Genomic DNA, 12855 nt, shown 5'->3' on the forward strand with positions numbered 1-12855 from the left:
TCAGTTTGATAAGAGTTTAAGCTCTTCTTGAACTTGATAATTCACGGTATCGAGAGCATCCATACGTGTAGTGATGTAGCCCTTAAGCTAGAACAACTCGTCCATTATCATTTGATTGGTATGAGTGGAGTCAGAAGAAGATGATTCAGCACAAAATGAGAGATGAGTAGGAGGGTCAGCAGAAGGATTTTCTTGATCAGCAGTATGTTGATCACCGCGATGCTTGTAGATCATGTCATTGGTATCTCGAAAGAAACCCATTTTGTGGATTTTATCCAGATCAATCTTATCATGAGCATCGACTGTGATTTTAGATTCTTCAGCAAACGAAACATCAGAATATCCAAGTATAGCAGTTATGAGAATGGCATAAGGCAATGGTACATACTCACTTTTAAAGGTCCAGATTTGTCTCGTTATCATTAATGTCCAATTAATTGGAACATTACGTTTCATAACATACATCGGTTGTAGTTCCATATCATTTACTTGTGAATGCTTTGAAAGCTTTGGAACTACGATGTAGCTTAACATGTGATGAATCAAACAGTCATCTAGGTTTAAGTTACCGATAGACAAAATATTTCAGTTTCACACAGAGTCACCGAAAGACCTTTGGTTACGTATTTCAATTTCCCGCTTACATAGATGAGACACAAAAATTTTGGCAAGATTTGAGAGGTAGATTCTGTAAAGGAGATTACTTCAATATTTCTAATCTTCTTTTAGAGATTCATTCGATTAAGCAAGGTGACAAAGACATCCCTGGGTATTTCACTATCTTGAAAATCCTAAGGGAGGAACTTGAGTGTTTAAGACCAACCTCATCTTGCACTTGTGAGGTTCAATGCAAGTGTAATCTTGTAAAAAAATCAAAGATCAGAGAGAATCTGAGTATATAATTTGCTTCTTGAAGGGTTTGAATGATCAATTTCAAACCATCAGATCATAAGTCCTTCAAATGGAACCACTACCCCCAATAAAGAAGATATTCTCTCTTGTCAATCAAGTTTAAAGACAACTAATTAGATAAAATGTGGTTGAGTCTAGAGCATTATTCAACACTCGTGACCAAGATCAAGCATGGAAGCCACCAACGACTAGAAACAACATAATTGTTACGAAGATTTCATATATATATTTCATAAGGTGATATGATGATTAAGGTTTAATCTACTATCATTAATATTTTGTTTATGTTATATTTCATATTGTTACTATTATAATATATCAATTATAAATTATAATTATAAATTTCTTCATTACATTATATATTCCATAATTGTTACGAAGATTTCATATATATTCCATAAGGTGATATGATGATTAAGGTGAAAAAGTTTAAGAAATATAATGAAGGATGTTGTGAGTTCAAGCCCCACCCATAACAAATTTAAAAAAAAAATGAATTATATATAAGGTAGTTTGATGGTTATGGTTTGAGTAAAGAAGATTGAGAGTTCGAATATCGCGCACAAAAAATACTTACATCCTAACCATTGTAGATAAAAGATGATGATTTTATTTCTATTCAAAAATTATATTTTAAATTTGTTATGAAACTTTGAAAAAATATTTTAAAAATAATAAATGAAATATGTAGTAATTATACATTTAAATAGATCTTAAAACATTTTCAATTAATATTTCTAAAACTTGAGTAGTAGAAATCTAATCTTATTATTAATAGAATGAATGAACTATTATATTACAATTAATAAGGAAATTTGTTGGTATTATGTCTAGCTAAAAAATGATACATAGTGAATTTATTTCAAAAACATAGCAATGTTTAATACTAATTATTTAAATAGAACTTAAAAAATTCTCATTTAATATCATTAAAGTGTGTTAATATCAGGAATCCAATCATATTTTTAATATAATGAAATATGGTATTACAATTAAAGAGAAAATTTGATGATATTTAATTTATTTCATAAAATTAATCATTTTTAATAATAATTAAAAAGGAAACTTGATTTTAAATTATTGCCATTAATTATTGTCATTAATTGTTGCCATTAATTATGATGATTTAATTTCTACTTTAAAATTATGTATTAAAGTTGTTATCAAACTTTGAAAATATATTTTAAATATAGTAAATGGAATATGTATTAATTACACATTTAAATATATTTTAAAATGTTCTCAATTAATATAATTTAATCATTTTATATGTCATCTATCATTCATTGCATATCATTAAAATATTCTTGTGTAAAATTTGTAAAGATGAAAACATATAATCAAAACAATGTTACAATTTTAAAATATTATAATAAACTATTAGTAGTTGTACATAATCGCTTCAACAAAAAATATATAATAACATTGGTCTGTATTAGTTGGAGTATATTATTTATTTTTTTCTTTACAATTCTCATAACTATGTCATTCCCTATCTAATGACATACATTTGTTAATTTTGATAATCCAATAGATGTCATAGTTCAAAGTACTTATCCAAATCTACAAGATGACTAAAAAATGAAAAGTTTTTATAAACAAGGACAATACTTGAATCAACTATTGAAATTATTGATCAAATAAATGAGTCTGTTTTGAGTTTAATTCCAAATAAAAATATTTATAATCCAATTCAATGAGTTATTAAGTTGTTGATGCAAGTATTTTTAAACTTAATAATATTATGTGATGAAAAAGAACACAACAATTCTGATTTTATTGATATGTGTAATGATAATGAGGATAACATTGCTATAAATTCACTCTCATTGTTATAACAATCCCCCACATTAATTAAGAGTAACATTTTGCATGAGCAATAACATTTTCTATAAGGTCAAACATAATCAATGATGTATAAAGACTTGACTCTTTGCATTATAATTAAAATAGAATTTTATTAGTGATGTTATCCTCTTAATAGGGTCTTGAACTTTGGATGGTCTATGGAAGGTAACACCTGAACTAATTAAAAACAAAACACTTAAAAACCAACACAAACAAATTAACAAAAACAACTCAAAAAATAGCAATTAAAGTAAGAGAAATGAAAATGACAGAAAAAAGATGATATTGAATGGCTTCTCACCCAAAAAAGGATGATAACCCAATTTAGGAAGCCATAAGGAGGACTAAACCTTAATAAATCATTAGTTGGTTCACTAAAGAATCTAAGCAAGCACTCTCACAATTTATAAAATTTTGAACTCAATTGAACGTATATTTTCGCTTGTTTATTTATGAAAGAATGTATTAGAATTTAAACAGGTTGAAACCACTGAAAGGGTAGCCACATAACCCATCCATTGATTCTCAATTGTAACCTTCAACTTATGACAACACTTATTACATAGTTTTAATGATGATAACTCCTAAAAATGAAAAACCAAAAGTTAACCAAGTGACCATCTAAAACAAACATGTGATCTTCAGGGTGTGGGACCTTAGATCATTAATATACAGGTTATACTATGGGTAAAATGAAGTGACTCTCGAATTCTCATCCAAACCGAAGAAACACGTCCATGTCGTGCATTGGTCCATGACCATTTTTTATGACCTGGATTCATGGCATGGTTGTGGTGTAGTCCATTACCATGGTTGGAAAAACTCCTTCTTTAATGCAATACACCATCCTTGGTGATAGCTCCTCTTCCCTTCAATTTTTTTTTATTAGGGCTGCTATGATTTATCGAAGGGTTTCCTTTTCCCTCTTGGTCCTTGATTTAATCAATCGTACCTTGGGCCTTGGAGCTCTTATTTGAGCTTGTACTTTTCCATGCTCACATCCACTAGAGTTACTCATGGTCTTAAACTTTATTCCTAACACCAAATAACACAACATTTTAATTAGGTGTGGTCAATAAAGTTTGTGCACTAAATGCAGTTCATGTCTATAAATTATGCCCATAATTTCATATGAAGCAGTCTTCACTCCCACATTCAAATAGATGAGTGTATCAAGAGTACTTCTCTAGATAGGTACTCCACTCCACACAAAATATAAACATCATTAAGAAATTATATTATTGCAACCTCTAACTAGTTTAGGAATATTAATGCTTATTTTAATAAGTTATTGTGTCTCATCACTTCATGATTTGTTAGTACCCTTTGAACCTAATTCTTGATATCTTTATTCTTTTGGGTCAGGTTACTATCATGAGTACCATAATATTATAAGGGTAATAGTCTCAATCTTTTAGAAGTGTTTTGGAATTTCTCACTAGCTAGTCATTTCAACAAGGGATCTACTAAATTATTATTAATGAGTATATGGTCCACTCTAACTAGGGGTGAAAAAGGTCAGGCCGCATATTGGGGGTCCATATCATGTTAGACCATTCTTTTTTCATAAACATGTCAGATAAAGACTTTAGAAAATATATTTAGTTTAACATGCTTGTCTTTAAGCCATTTAAAGGTCCTAACAAACAATTCTATTTAATTGTATTATATATTAATTTTTATATTATATTATTTTAATGTAACTAAAATTAGTATATATGAAATTTTTATATAAAAAAGTATTTTAATTGTTGGTGTTAAATAGAGTATTTAAAAGAAGTTATGTTAACCTATTTAATGATAGATATGTTGGTCTATTTAAGAGTAGGTTCATTGGCCTATTTAAAGGCCTAATGACATAATATGATTTTTAGTAGGCTTACATGTAAGGGTTTTCAATAGGGCAGGCCTAGGCCTTGTTTTTTTAAACACATAAACATGTCATGATTGGGCTCCTTTTATTATATATGTTAGACATGTTTAAAGCAAACCATGGTGTGACCAATTTCCACCCCTAACTTTAGTAAATCATTTGTTTTTGTTTCCCACAGGTATTCTTGCACTGGAGGTAATCTTGTCTGAGCTGGGAACATCCACAAATATGTGGGGCTAACTCTCCCAGAGGGTATTTTTCCATCCAAAAGACTCGAACCCGAGACCTTGCTTAAGGGGAATCAAGCATGTACCACTTGAGCCAACACCCGTTGGTTTAGCAACTCATTTTGAAAGTAATTCTCTAATACTATTGTGCTTACTACATATTTGTCATTTCTTACTATTGTAATAACTATTGTCAAGTTTTGCTATAATTGTGATGCTATGCCAATGAATTAACACAACCAATGTCAATTTTACCATAGATGAATCTCTCTAGCAAGATCTTAACCAAGAGAATATGTTTCTTTGACTTACAAGAAACATCTCTAACTATGCTAAATATACATCCATTGGTGCTTAGAATCTTTGGAAAGAATGTTCTAATCTGCTATATCCTTTCAATGTGATGTTAATGCTCTATACTAAGTCTAATAATAATGATATCATTATAATACAATGTCAAGTCTAATTCAAGCAGTGACGTAAGAAGGCTTCCAATAATGCTTGAATGTTCATATTGTTTTACACCATCACCAAAGTTTTTAAATAGTTTTATACTATCATAAGATCCCGCCCTTATGGTGTGTGACAAGTGGGTCGCATAGGACCCATAATTAATGGGCTGCAAATATTTTTTATTTATACAACTAATTTTATCTCTATATCACAATTATTTAAATATTTTATTCTTTTTAAAATTTGTTGTGTTATCAATTATTATTACTCTATGCATAAATTCTTCATTCAATATTATGTTGATGATAATAATTATTGTTTTATATTATTATGTAATTGATATATAATTAGAATAAGGGTCTGACCTAGAGTAAGACAAATATGAGACCACACCCCATAAAAATATATTAGACTCAAGTCCTCAATAAGTAACATAATCGAGTTCGGAAAAAACTTTATGTTCTTACATTTGTGTGTGACTTTTTTGTTCAAAATTTACTATAAAAATATTACATTATTAAATTATTTAATATTAAGTTTCATAATGTCAAAATTAGGGGCCAATTTTTTTCTCATATAGGGTCTACAAAATATGAGGACTAACACTGATTCTATAATCATATGGTGTTTTAGTAAATTTACAATAAAAATAGTTATATTTCTTAAAGATGTTTTTAATGTAATGAAATTGGTTCATAGAAATTTTCTTTACTAACATGATAATCTTAACATTAAAGATTACTTACTTTTCCATTATCTTTTATATTAAAGTTGGTAACCAATGTTGAAAGCTAATAAGTTTACTGACATAGAAAAATGACACACTTTAACTTAAAACACAGTGTTTTCATCTTATGCAAGGGGGCAATACATATCATCTTTTTTTTGGTTCTGCATTACATATCAATATCAGACAAATCTAACAATTGAAAAAAAGGAATTGATTGCAGTGAATTTAAATGTGTGTTACTGGGTTGAAAAGGAATTGAAGCTATTGTGCAACAAACATGGAAAAGTATTGAAGCAACTTTATGCTTCAGTGTGTTTGTTGAATTAAATGGTAAAATTTGTCAATGATTAAATTGATATACAAAAAAAAAAACAATTCATGGACAAAAATAAATTTACGAAAAATACTTATTATGCACTTACTTTAACCTAAATTTTGATCGAGAAACTAACTTGAGTCTTATTTAAGATTTTTTAAGACTAATTTATATTTTCAAAACTTGTAGAAATTATTCTGATACAAAAAAAAAACTTGAAGAGCCAATTAGTCTTTATTCTTTATCAAATAAATAAAATTACAAGAAAAGACTTTATTCTTTAGATTATATTAGAACACTTCCATCATTAAAACTTTTCAAGGGAAAAGTACTAGCTCAACATAACAAAATACTTCACTTTAAATAATATTATATAAATGAAAAATGATTTTTTTTCGCAGGTGTAAAAGGAATTTTCACTTGTATTCAATTCCTTATAAATCTTACTTTTATTCATCAATCATTGATTGAGTCCATCTAGATATTTTATATGCCATGGACTTTGTTTCCAATGTTGGAGGAGAAATAAAAGAATGACTTTATAAAGTTTTTCTCTTGTTTGAGAGTTGGAAATAAAGTGGAAGGTTTTGAAGGATTTCTAAAGTCCTCTTAAATTTTTCATGTGTCTATTTTTATAGTTCCCCAATTTAAGGTTTTTCTAGTGAAAATTGTCAAAATATCTAATGCAATTAGTAAAATTATATAATTTTATTCTTATTCATTTCTTATTGTTAATAACATTTTTTAAGAGAGAAAAATTGCATTATCATTATTTTGCCCATCTCCCTTCTAAATTTGACATTTCAAAACAAGGGAGATAATTGTCTTCCTTTCTCCTTTCCTTTCTCCCCAATCCTGGCTCCTTGATCACTATCATTTCCTTTCTCTCATAACTTCCACACATAACCTTATTTACGAAAGAAAACAAACAAAATTTATAAGTGAAAATTTAAATAAAAATGAGAATTCAAAAAAATCATGAGGGGAAAATAAGTATTCATTATTTATAAAAAGAATTTAATTATCTAAAATAATATGCATTAAGGTTTTGTTTGAGAGTGTGATTTTGGAGGAAAATGTGAGTGATGGCTTTAGAAATCATCCCCTTGTTTGGGAGTTGGATGAAGGAGAGGAAAATGTTTTGGAGGGTTTCTCAAACCCTCTAAATCTCTCTGTGTCTATTTTTATAGTTTCTCCAATTTAGGATTTTACGAAGACAAAATATAAAAATACCTAAATATTTTTAGTAAAATTATATAATTATATATTATTGTTTATTTCTCATTTTTAAAGGGAAAAAATCATATTCTGAAACAAGGGAGAAAATTACATTTCTGTCCCTTTCTCTTCCTCCTCATCCCTAGTCCTTTGATCTATTTCCTTCTCTTTTCCTCGTAATTCCCAAACATAGCCTAAAACTTTGTTTGAGTATATAATTTTGGACGGGAAGGGAAGATATGACTATACTCCCAAAAAGAGAGAATTGTCTTCCTTTCCCCTTTTCTTCCTCGTCATTCATAGTCCTTTGATTATCTCATTCCCTTTACCCCATAACTCTCAAACATAGCCTAAGGCTTGGTGTGAGAGTGTGATTTTGGAGGAAAATGGAAAAGATGACTTTAGAAAGTCTTCTCGTTGTTTATGAGTTTGATGAAAGGTTTTGGAGGCCCTCTAAATCTATCTATGTGTCTATTTTTATAATTCCTCCAATTTGGGGTTTCTATGAAGACAAAATGTAAAAATAGTCCCAAACAAGGGAGAGAATTATCTTCATTTCCCATTCTCTTCCTCATCATTCCTAGTCCTTCTATCTATCTCATTCCCTCATAACTCCCAAACATAACCTAAGGCTTTGTCTGAGAGTGCGATTTTGGAGGGGAAGTCAAGAGATGACTTTAAAAAGTCTCTCTGTTGTTTGGGAGTTGGATGAAAGGTCTCGGATGGTTTCTCAAACCCTCTAAAATCCTCTATATGTCTATTTTTGTAATTTCCCCAATTTGGGGTTTCTATCGAGACAAAATATAAAAATAGCTAAATATTTTTAGCAAAATTATATAATTATATATTATTGTTCACTTCTTATTATTAATGACATTTTTAAAGAAAAAATACAAAATATTCTAACAGTATCATTAGTTTACTCTCTCAATCTAAATTTTATACTCCCAAACAAGAGAGAAAATTATCTTCCTTTCCCCTTCTCTCCCTCTTCCTTTCTAGCCATTTGATCTCTTTCATTTTCTTTCCCTCATAACTCACAAATATAGCCTAATGTTTCAAAAACACTTTCATGGAAATCGAGAGAGAACTTGATATATTATTCTTTCTCATTTATTATTGTTAGTCATCAGGGACTAGATTCCAACATAATTTTTATTTTTTGGTACATTTTAAGTGGACCTTGACTGATCTCATATTTTATCCATCCATGGCAGATTCTCAATTAAATTTTATATCAATTATGACCATATAATACAAATAACAAATATTGTACAAATTCATAGGTAGTGTAACAAGTAATAAATACAGGAATAGACATATTTTGGAGTTGTGAAATTTTTTATATAAGAATAAAAACTGTGAAAATAATAATTATTTGTGTATATAAAAAATGGGCTACTAATTATGAGCCTTATGCAACACACTTGCTCCACATACACATGGGTCGACCTGATCACTGGATTTATAATCATAATCACAATCAAATAAAAATAACATCAATGATTTTTATTATTTTATTATAAATTGAATATGGTGATGTTATTATAAAAATTGACACTTCCGAGTTTTGACACCTCGATCTGAAAGAGGGCATTTTTGTCATCCTAAAATTAGAATTTCTAAAGCCTACCACTCAAAACATAAATCATGGAAACTTTTTTTGCATACTTCTCCCCTTTTCACTTTCCATCTTCTTCTCAAAAGTCATTTTATGTACTCTCTTTCTCTTTGTCTCTATACTCTTTTCACCCTACACTGAGAAAATCAAGCTCATTTTTCATTTTCTATGTATGTTATCCTTCTTTTGATCATCAATCGATTAACTTTACACGCATGATCTTCTAATTTTTTTATATCATTACGCACATGTAAGTCACTTTCTAAATTTCATTTCTATGTACCCTCACTTTACTCTTCAATGGAAAAGTCAAACTCATTTTCCTTTTTCTATTCATGTTATCATTCATTAAGCACATATATGATTTCTCTTTCAAGCTCAAACCATATATATTTTATTTTATCTTATTTTTATATTTTATTTAAAAATAAGAGTTCCACTTAATCTTATGTTTTAGAAGATATCACACACTCAAATAATAATAATGTGTATTTTGAAATTGATCTTATGTTAGAATCAAATAATAATGAGTTATAAAAAATATTACAATAATTAAGAAAATAAATAATTGATAATATTTTAAAGGGAAATAATTGCACTCAATCATGTAAATTGATTACATTACATTAAAAATTTGAAAGAAATAATTCATAACGTTTTTAAGGGAAAGAATTACACTAAATCATGTAATTGAAACATAATGTGTAATTAATACATTTTGCTTTTCTATTTTTCCTCCAATATTTGTAATGTTTTTACCTGTTTTGACAAGATTATTATTAATATCTATTTGTTTATTATTTCTCTTTTGTATTGATCAGTACTTGATGGAGTAATAATATTAAAAGATAAAAAGATTCAGATGATGATTTTAAAACATGTTGAAGAGATTATAAGTAAGGGTGGAAACAAGGCAAACCATGTTTTGCCTTAAATAGGCTGAGCCTATAAATCATATAAGAGACTGAGTCTGACCCATTAGCTTATTTAAAAAAATTCAAAGTCTAGGTCTGACCTATTTAAAAGTTTGGTCTTGCCTATTAGCCTGTTTAAAGCTCTGTTATATTATATGGTCATAAAATAGGCAACCATGTCTACATTTAAATGATCTAATAGATATATTTTTGGTTAGACCATCTAACTCTAATAACTAAATTATATTTTTATATTAAAATTATATATAATAACAATATTACTTATATTAAAATAGTATAATCTCAATATTGTTATATAATATAACTAAGTAGCTCGACCTGTTAGACTTAATATGTATTTTAGATGACCTGAAGTCTAACTTGTTAAGCTAAATAAGCTTTTTAAAAAGTCCGAGTCTCACCTGTTCACGAAAAAGTCATGGCCTAACTTATCTTGTTATAGGTCAGGTAATAGACCGTGATAGGCGACCTGACATTTTCCCATTCTTAATGATAAGGTAAAAAAACGCAATACAATAAAAAGGGAAAGAAATAATTGATAACGTTTTTAACAAAAAAAATTATACTCAATTATATAAATCGATGATGTTACAATAAAAATAGAAAGAAATAATTGATAACATTTTAAGGGAAATAATTGCACTCAATAATGTAAATTGATAACAATTTCAAAATAAATTTTTATCTACATGTAATACTTAAATTTCAAATTCGTAATTAACATTTATTTCATGTAACGTTTTAAAATATTTTTTCAAAGTTTTGTAACAAGATGATTCAACTCTAAAATTCATATTTTGTTCCTACCCGACGATCCAAAGACCCACATGCTTGGTCGCCGAGGTAGGTCTCGCGTGTTTGGCCCACCAGAGTTGACATTGGAGACATTTCCTGGCACGCCATCTGTACCTCACCAACCCACCTGCCAACACGGCAGGCAGACTACAGAACGGCTACCAAACCAACCACAGGCTAAAAGACAAGAGTAGCGCAGAGTACGGTCCTGGCAGACCGTCTGACATGGAAAAAGCAACCCCCGACAATACCCTTGGTCGGCTACGTGCTACACTACCTGCCAAAGGCCCAAAGTCAGCTCTCCCCCTATAAATAGAAGTCTCTACCAACAGGAAGTATCTGAATCTCTCTACTCTCTAGCATTACTCATTCTATCTCTCTCTCTCTTCATATTCTCATACTCTCATACACTTATCACCAAGTTCATATACTGACTTGATCGTCGGAGAACCTTTTCAGGTACCTCCACCGGCGGATCCAGCTCTTCTACATCATCCTGCTACGTTGACATTCTTCCTCCTCTCCATCCTCAGCAACTGATCAACTATTGTTCCATACCTTTGTGTTTTATGAAAGAACATATTCCATATAAAGAAATATGTCAAGCGAAATTGTTTTTAGCAATTATTCTCCAATTTTTGAATTCACCTTCATGTTAACTCTACTTATATGCTAGTGATTTGCATTAGGCTTTTTTTCTTCAATATATTTGTCTAACCCTCCTTATATTATTTTACTCTTTTAATGTTTTTCAGAGTAATCTTTTCATCCAATTAAAAAGATTAATTTTAAAATAAGATTAGAAATAAAGCTCAGAGTGCATCCCAGTAACATCTTTTTATACATATGGATTTAAAAAACGAATTTGTGACCTCATACCATTCGAACCAAACAAATAATTTTTTTAAAATTTTTCTTATGATTTCATAATTCGTCTGGCATAGTTCATATGAAACTAAATTTTCACCAGCAGCATTTGTATGACTCCTACTAAATTGTGTAATTAAATAAAGTAAATACGCATTCAAAAAATAAAATGTCTGGGTAGTGTAGTCGGTTATCACGCTAGTCTCACACACTAGAGGTCCCCGGTTCGAACCCGGGCTCAGACATTTTTTAGTTCTTTTAATATTGTTTGAATTTTGTAAGTTTTGACGTTATTCAGGTTTTTTTAATTAATGTGTTGTGATAATTTTATTGGTTGTAATCTATCTTTGTTTCTGCCAACAACTTACCTCACTTTCTGTTTTGTTTTTTTCCCTTCAATCCTAAATTAACCACTTTGTTGTTCTGTTCCCTTCTCTCAACAACAACACTATGAAAGCACAATCCTTTTCACTCCAACATTCCATTCTTCCTGTGCCCAGATTCTCATCGAATGTTATTCCTCCAAATTTTGCATCTTTTCTATCTATACACAACCCCTCCAAGTTTGGTTACACTAGTGGGTTTTGTAAACCACTCATTTGGGTGCATAGAGCAAGTAGCTGGAGGAGAAGTTCTTGTTGTGGTAGTTCTCTAATTGTTCATTGTTGTTCCAATGGAGAAAATGATGATGGGTTTTACATTAGAAGGTGTGTAGAGATTGCAAGAAAGGGTGTTGGGTACACAAGTCCTAATCCAATGGTGGGGTGTGTTATTCAAGGATGGGAATGTTGTTGGTCAAGGGTTCCACCCTAAAGCAGGTCAACCTCATTCTATTATCATGTAAAAATCTGAATTTTGTATGCTATTAGGAATTTTCAGATACTATATGACAAATTTTAAAATTATACAACACAATGTTTTAAATTGTTGGGGTGTAAATTACTTTGTGTAAAAAATAATTTTGGCACAAATGAGGTTGTGTTGTAGTCTAAATGCGGTATGATGCAGTTGTGTTGCGTGCGTTGTAGCCCGTTGTAGTTGCGTTATTGTGATTTGGTGT

General features: G+C 29.7%; 1 non-coding gene across 1 annotated transcript; it reads left to right on the forward strand.

Moving 5' to 3' along the window:
• Positions 1 to 11966: 11966 nt before the first annotated feature.
• Positions 11967 to 12040, forward strand: TRNAV-CAC. Its single transcript has one exon. It is a non-coding gene; the product is annotated as a tRNA-Val (tRNA).
• Positions 12041 to 12855: the final 815 nt, after the last annotated feature.

This window comes from Lupinus angustifolius, unplaced genomic scaffold (assembly GCF_001865875.1).
Source record: "Lupinus angustifolius cultivar Tanjil unplaced genomic scaffold, LupAngTanjil_v1.0 Scaffold_14_27, whole genome shotgun sequence".
Taxonomy (NCBI): Eukaryota; Viridiplantae; Streptophyta; class Magnoliopsida; order Fabales; family Fabaceae; genus Lupinus; species Lupinus angustifolius.